Source organism: Azolla caroliniana, unplaced genomic scaffold, assembly GCF_043228905.1.
Source record: "Azolla caroliniana isolate FFs.n. ecotype wild unplaced genomic scaffold, voAzoCaro1.0.p SCAF_173, whole genome shotgun sequence".
NCBI classification, from domain to species: Eukaryota; Viridiplantae; Streptophyta; class Polypodiopsida; order Salviniales; family Salviniaceae; genus Azolla; species Azolla caroliniana.
This window is the reverse complement of record NW_028230608.1, coordinates 28,077-35,426: the sequence shown is the minus strand read 5'-3', so window position 1 is coordinate 35,426 and position 7,350 is coordinate 28,077. Positions and strand designations below refer to the sequence as shown.

At 41.3% G+C, this 7,350-nt stretch overlaps 1 pseudogene; it reads left to right on the top strand.

Annotated features, from left to right (window-relative positions):
- Window positions 1-4,590: 4,590 nt before the first annotated feature.
- Window positions 4,591-6,860, top strand: LOC147848928 (uncharacterized; annotated as a pseudogene).
- Window positions 6,861-7,350: the final 490 nt, after the last annotated feature.

The following is a 7,350-nucleotide window of genomic DNA, read 5'->3' as shown; positions in this document are numbered from 1 at the left end:
CAACATAGGGAGAATAAATTACAAAGTGTTAACCTTAACCCTTTTACTATTCATCAACATGTAACTAGTGTAAATTTTCAGGAACAAGGGGAGATGATGAATGTGGATGCACTTACGCCGTTCGGCCTCGCTCTTGAGGAAGTAGAAATGCAAAGAACAACTAAACGCCCTCGTATGTTGGGCTTCAAAACAAGTCGGCGTGGAGTAGAAAAAATTAAGAAAATAAGGGAACGTGAGCTACATCGACTAGAAGCTATGGTTGGGGTACCTTTTACATTGACATGTAAAGAATCATGTATGATTCTTGTGTAGCGGAAGAGATGTGTGTTATGTGTATGTGTGAAAGGAATTAGAGGAGAGATGAGAGAACACAAGATAGATAGAAAAAGGAATAGTCAAGAAGAAAGTGTATATTTCACAAGTAAAATAAGAATTACAAAGTGTAGCATAATAAGTAGTCACAACCAACTTAGTATAAAGTATGAGGAGGGTGCTTTATATAGAGTCAGCCTCTCTCTTCATTAACTTACAACAACCACTCTCTCTCTTAGGGAATGTTAAGACTCATAGTCACGGGGAATATGTAACTCATTAGTTATGTGTCATAGAATATGATTCTGTGACACATTGTTAATGTGTAGAGAGTAGTGGTGTGACTCTTGACCTTTGAGTAATCATAGATTCGCAAAAGGTGTGTTCACACATTGTGCTATGTTGAGCTTGATTCTCCACACGCTCCCTCAAGCTCAAGTTGGGTTTAATGTCCGTTTCGGTTGGTATCCGGTTCGGACGATCTCCGGGGTCTGTTTCGGCTCGTACCTAGTTCGGACAATATCCGGTCGGACGGTATCTGGTTCTCGCTTGTACTCCCCCTCAAGCTTGGCAAGCCAGGAATCGCCAATCCAAGGTCTGACATGAATAGCCAAAGCTTGTCGACTCCTAAGGCTTTTGGTGATGATGTCGGCCATCTGAAGAATCGTGTTGATGTCTTGAAGGTCGACATCTCCGACCTGTACGCACTCTCGAATGAAGTGATAGTGCACTTTGATGTGCTTTGTGCGCACGTGGAACACCGAGTTCCAAGCTAGATATATATTGGTCATGTTGTCACAGTAAATGGGAGTCGGATCCTTGATGGGGACGCCCAGATCCTTCAAAATCCTCTTGAGCCATACGACTTTACATGCAGCTACGACTGCGCCCCTGTATTCGGCCTCCGTACTCGAAAGTGCGACGGTAGGATGCTTCTTACTACTCCAAGATATTGCATCGCTACCGAGCGAGAAGACAAATCCAGAGGTTGATCGTCGATCAGTTTTGTAGCCTGCCCAGTTTGCATCTATGTACCCTTTGGGTCGTATTGGTGTGGTCAATGCGTAGAGAATGCTGTAATCCATTGTGTCGCTCACGTATCATAATGCTCGTTTAGCGCAATCCAAGTGAATGTCACGTAGTTTTTGCATGAATTGGCTTAGGAGTCCGACTGGATAGCTAAGGTCCGGTCGAGTGATCGTGAGATAGATGAGGCTCCCGATCAGTTGACGATATTGGGTCGGCTCGCACTCGTCTGTGCTGGAGTCAACATCTAGTTTGAGGTTCCAATTGAGAGGCGCGACCACTGATTTGCACTCAGTCATCCCGAACTTGTATAATAAGTTGAGGATGTAGTGCCATTGAGAGATCATAATGCCGGTCGGAATCTGAATTACTTCGATCCCCAGGAAGTAATGGAGCTCCTTCATGTTCGTCATCTTGAATTTTCCGTAGAGGAGGGACTTGACCTTGTTGATATCGATTAGACTTTCACCTCCAATGACCAGATCATCCACGTATAGGATGATACAATTAGGCTTCTAGAGTCATGTCGTACGTAGAGGGAGTTGCCGGATTTTGACATTCGAAAGCCGATTTGATGAAGTTATTGCGTAAGCTTCGAATGCCAAGCACGCGGTGCCTGCTTGAGGCCGTAGAGAGGCTTCTTAAGTTGGCAAACAACTTTTGGATGAATGCGTGATTCGAAGCCGGGTGGTTGTACCATGTACAACTCGTCTTCTAATTCGCCTTGAAGAAAGGTGTTCTTGATGTCCATTTGGTGGAGGAACCACCCTTTTGTCGTTGCAAGTGTGATAACGGTCCGCACCGCAGTCATCTTTGCCACCGGGGCAAAGGTCTCTTCATAGTCAACCCCATGTGTTTGTTCATATCCTTTCGTTATGAGTCGAGCTTTATAGCGGTTGACGAAGCCTTCGGCATTATACTGCACCTGGTAGATCCATCGACAGCCAATTGCCTTCTTGTGCAGTGAGTGGGGAACGAGATCCCATGACTCGTTCTTGCGCAGTGCACGCATCTCCTCGTTCATTTCTTCGATCCATCGCGGGTCCTTCGCGGCTTCGGAAAAGGTATCCGGCTCCCGTACAGTTGCCACCTTCATCATAAATGCGTAATGGTACACCATGTACTCATCGTAGTCAAATCGGCTTACGAGGTTCTTTTCACGGGTGGATCTTCGAAGCTTCTCATTTGCGGATTCGAAGTCCTTCCTCATCATTGCGGAAACTGTTCCCGGCAGGTAATCCTTGCGCTCCTCTTCTTGGTCTATTGGTGTGTATGCTCTTCTTCTTTTTCTTCTTCTTCTGCTTCTTCTTGTGCGTCCAAGGTATTGTTGAGAAAATGCTTTCCTCTCTTCTCCAATACTGCAATCATGGACAGAGAGGGGTTCTTGAGTTTTTGGGTGGGATATGTCTTTACAGACACACAGAAGGGTCCAGGGACACCCCACCCCAACCCTTGGCAATAGTGCCTCACGTTTACTCTATTTAGTGTTTATGGCCGATCGATTATCATCAACGTTTTAAAAACTCCATGGCCATGGCCATTGTAATATTGCTCAACCTACATTCGTACAATGATGTTTGAGACCTCTGCATCCTTGATTTATCTGTGATGGGAGGGACGATAACCACCTTCAGAATATGGTGTGCATACCAAACAAATTGGTTTGGCTTCGGCGTCCACGTTGTTGTCAAGTGAATGTCATAAAAGGCCATCCTGGCTTTGAGCTGAACATTCGGTGTACATATCTTGCCAAAGCTGACGTAATTCAAAGCTTCCATAAAAACCGAAGATTATGATGTTGTTTGGTCATTTCAACTGAAGTAATGTCCCCAAGCACCTACTAGTTTGTGTATGCGTGCCCTCCGTAGAGTAATCTTTTCGAGGGGGAGAGGGTACAACCAACACCTTGTTTTGATCAATTAGTCACGTTGAGAGAGGAAAGAGAGGTGTATCGTGTGAGAGAGAATGCTTTTTGCAATGGTGGTGCGTGTGTGTGTGGGTATGTGGAATGTTGAACGCCCATTAAGGCTTTTGTCCATTTAAGAAGGGCTCACTTTGGAAGAAAGTGATGCAATTTCCTAACCTGATTTTTAAAGTTGCCTTAAGATATGCGCCATTTGTTTTGCATACTTATAAGAAAGAAAGAACATGACAAATAAAGAAAGTCGTTATTGAAATGAGTGGAAAGTCTTTTTTCTTTTTTGGGTACCATATCCCCCACAAGGAGGCCCACACACATATTGTCAAACCTTGTGTATATTGACGAAGAAATAGGAGGCCACTTGTTTTGTCAAACTATATAATATCTTTCAACGCTATACATGACAGGGACATCATTGTCAACGTTCGAGATATATAGAGAGCAACAAATACATAGAAGTTGTTTTTAGATAGCTAGCTACTAGATAATTGCCTTTTGATTCCATTTTTTATAATCTTGAGCTCCAGCCAAGAAATTTATGTCTTTAACATACCATCATTTATTGTATTCAATAAACACAAGAAACCTATAATTGCATTCAATAAACACAAGAAACCTATTGTTGCATTTGATAAATACAGAAAATCTATCTCCTTTTACCAAACAATACATGTTCAAATCTTATTTATTGTCTCTATCGAGCAATTGAAGTTTCCGTCATTAGTTTCATGTTATTTTCTCCATTTCCATAAGTTTCCATGTGACTAGATTCTATTAGATTCCATGACAAATACCACATTGAACCGTTTGGCAAGATCTGCCGACTTCTGATGACAAAAGAAAAGGCCACTGATTGAGCCGTTCGAGTTCACCTTGAAATTGAAGATAAAGTCGCCAGTGGAGATCTCAATGACAACACTTGAATTGGCGAGCGCCCGTCAAGAAACTCGGCTCTTGCAACCACTTTTTCATTGTAGATTTCTTTTCTGGTGGTCCATTGATTTCCGGTTTTTTCTCTCAAGTAGGCCAGAGTTGAAGACGCACCAGTTCCAACATTTGACAAGTCTCGAACAATGGCCTTTTCATGTTTCAGTTAGTCTACGAGCCGTTGATATACCACCGAGATTGTCAAAAATAGGATGGTTGTGCGCAATAGCTGCCTTTTTAATAGTCCACTGTCCCGTTTTCTTTGAGAAGTTTGCTCTAACGAAGAATGGGCAGTCCATTAGACGAGTCCCCGTTTGTCTTTTGCGAGTATCGTCAGTCAATCCTAGAGGGGTGTGATATTTTCCCCCATAGTAGCACTTGAAAGTGACTTTTCTATTTTCGCTATGCTTATCCACCACAATGATGATATTCTGAGCACGAAAATGGTCTTTGATAAAACTGATAAGAGCCCCCCTCTCTCAGTGAAGGTTCTATCGATAATCGAAAATGGGTTTGGGGTGGCCAAAATGGCGGGAGAACTATCAAGGATTTTTTTTTTTTGGGAGGGGGGGGGGGGGGGGGGGGTGTGGTGGTGGTTTAGCCACAATAGCAAAAAAGATTTTTATTTTTTTTAGTGGTGGAAAATAACACATTCCTATATATATATATATATATATATATATATATATATATGTATGTATATGTATATATATCTTAGAGACACAAAGTCCCATGGGTCAATAATATATATTCGAGTCCCTTTTTCACTTTTTCTTCTTATATATTGGCCCACCTACACAAAAAGATGGGGAGAGTGCATTTGCATGATAGTTGGACCATTGTGCTGTGGAGATGATTAATATGTCATTATCGCCACCTTGAGTCTAGATGCAAGCACACAACAAATTGTATCAATTCACAAAATTGATTATTTAGAATTATGTGCGCGTCAACCATTGTGGGTTATATTATTCTATCCATCTCCGGTCAATTTTTCAAGCGAGTTAAAAGAGAAGAAGGTTTAATTAATCCACGTGAGGATATTGTGCAAGACTCAAGTATGTAGATGAATGGTAAAGACAAGACAAGACAAGACCAACCTTAAAGAAAATGATAGGAAACCAAGGTTTGGCATTTGTTGGAAAGAGGAATTTCTTTCTCTCAAAAGAGACAAAACAACCCCAACTCAGGATAACAAAACCTAGGCTTCCTATCTATCTAAAGAAATGTACCTACTACGGAATGAAATTTGGAATATATATGTATAATTAAAGTATGTATGTATTAATGGTGCCATGCAATCTACTCTAGACCTTGGTACACAAACACACACACACACACACACAGAGATGATGATGATAGACGTGTGATGATTGCGTTGCTTTTGGTTGTGATGAGTATATACGCATCTATATATATATTAGAGAGAGAGAGAGAGAGAGAGAGAGAGAGAGAGAGAGAGAGAGAGATTAACTGTCTTTTGGGATAGGCAAATGACCTAGAAAACAGACCACACAAGAAGATATTATAGCTTTAGAGCGAGAGAGAGAGAGAGAGAGAGAGAGAGATTTGCAACCCCCCCCCCCTCCCCCAAACACAAAAAAAGAGGGCCTCCTTCCACTTCCCCTCCTCCCTCCCGACTGCAGATTTGGCAGGCATATATGTATACACTTTAGATAGATTTGGGATCTACATTAATGAGATCACGGAATTTATTGCTCGTAAGGGAGGGAAGGGAGTAGGTATTGGGGAAAACCAATTTAGCCTCTTACTTTATGCAGACGACATTGTCTTGCTCTCGGAGATAGAACACGACCTGCAAAAGCATCTTAATGCCCTAGATGACTTTTGTACACAACGAGGATTGGTAGTGAATCTAGCGAAAACTAAAGTCCTTATCTTTCATATATTGTCCCGAGTTAGGAGTAAATGTCACCTAACCCTCTCTCATAAAATAGTTGAGGTAGTTGGATCATATGTATACTTGGGAGTCACTTTTGGTGCTCGTTCAGGTAATGTCTCGATGACCCAGGCAACTAAAGATAGGCTAACGAGAGGGTATGCATCCCTCTCACTTTTAGAGATACAATGCCACCAGGCATACTTTCAAGAGCCACGGACCAAGGGATAGCTCTTCGACACATTAGTGACCCCTTCCCTCATGTATGCATCAACAGTATGGGCTCCGGGTCTACCATCTTTCATGTGGACGCAATTAGAGAGACCTTTGGTGACGATGTTATCACGTCAACTACGAAGCAAATCGACAGTACCACATGACATTATTAGAGCAGAGTTCAGTCTACCCCCGATGTTAATAGAAGCACTCTTTCAAGTGGTAGTTTTTATTCATCGAATACGGAGCCAACCACAAAATAGGATATCCCGTCGAGTCTTTGAGGCATCCCGATCCCTACATGCGTCTGGAGACACTAGGTCTTGGTATAACACAGTGGTGAGTTGGTTAATTGCAAACGGCATAAATATTAATAACCTAACCCCCCTTAAGTACAACCATGGGAATGATCAAACTCTCTCTCATGAAAATCGTAATAAAGTGATACGCCAAGAAATATGGAAAATTTACACGGGATATAAATGGATCACCCTGTGAGAGCCACTCCCATCTAAAATTTGGTACTATAAGGAACACTTCTTGCAGTTCTCTAAGTAAAGTTTTATTACACGACCAAGATATCTAGATACATTGTTATCAAATGCACTAAGAACACGTTTGCGTTCACAAGTGGAAGGATCGCACATAAATGGAAGGATAAGGAAAATTTTGGTTGATTTTAGGGCTTTTTCAATGATTTTACAAAACACATTGATCCCAGTATTATACATGTTCAAACATACTATGAAAAAGGTTAAAAATCGACTATTTTGGTGATTTAGAGGTAACTAAAAAAAGAGTAATTTCAAAAAGTTACATTCTCAATTTACATCACAAACTTTACAACCAATGTTATTTTATAAGAAATGATTTTTTTAGAAATCATAAGAATTCAAAACACATCCTTTTATATTACTTGATTTGTTACAAGCGGAATGTAGTTACACTTAATAGCCAAAAATACATTCATGATCACTCCTTTACGGAGAATGTCATCCTTAGTCCCACATATATGTTTCTTTGTTGTGGATGGACCAAATTGTCTTTA